Genomic DNA, 346 nt, shown 5'->3' with positions numbered 1-346 from the left:
GAGAAACTCTAGATTTTACTTCTTTTGTTATACGCATTTCCTCATCTTTCGCCATCATATTTCCCTCGGTTATCTCTCTCCTTTCGTGTCATTCTTCGTCCTGGTGGCATCACCCCCGTCTTTGAAACTAAACTCCGCACTACTTGACATTTGTCCCAGATGCCTGGCGCTACACAGCTCCCCCTTGTGTTCGTCACCCTTTGACACTCCTGCACCCTTTGCCAGCCCTCAGCCACCTCCTCTCACGGCCCTTTTCACTCTTCTTAACACTGGCTCTAATGGCTGCCGGAATTAGTCGTGATAGGAAGTTAGTGTAAGCTCTAACTGATGAACTATACTAATCTTT

Source organism: Penaeus monodon, chromosome 27 (genome assembly GCF_015228065.2).
Source record: "Penaeus monodon isolate SGIC_2016 chromosome 27, NSTDA_Pmon_1, whole genome shotgun sequence".
In the NCBI taxonomy this organism is placed as follows: domain Eukaryota; kingdom Metazoa; phylum Arthropoda; class Malacostraca; order Decapoda; family Penaeidae; genus Penaeus; species Penaeus monodon.
This window is presented reverse-complemented; position numbering follows the sequence as displayed.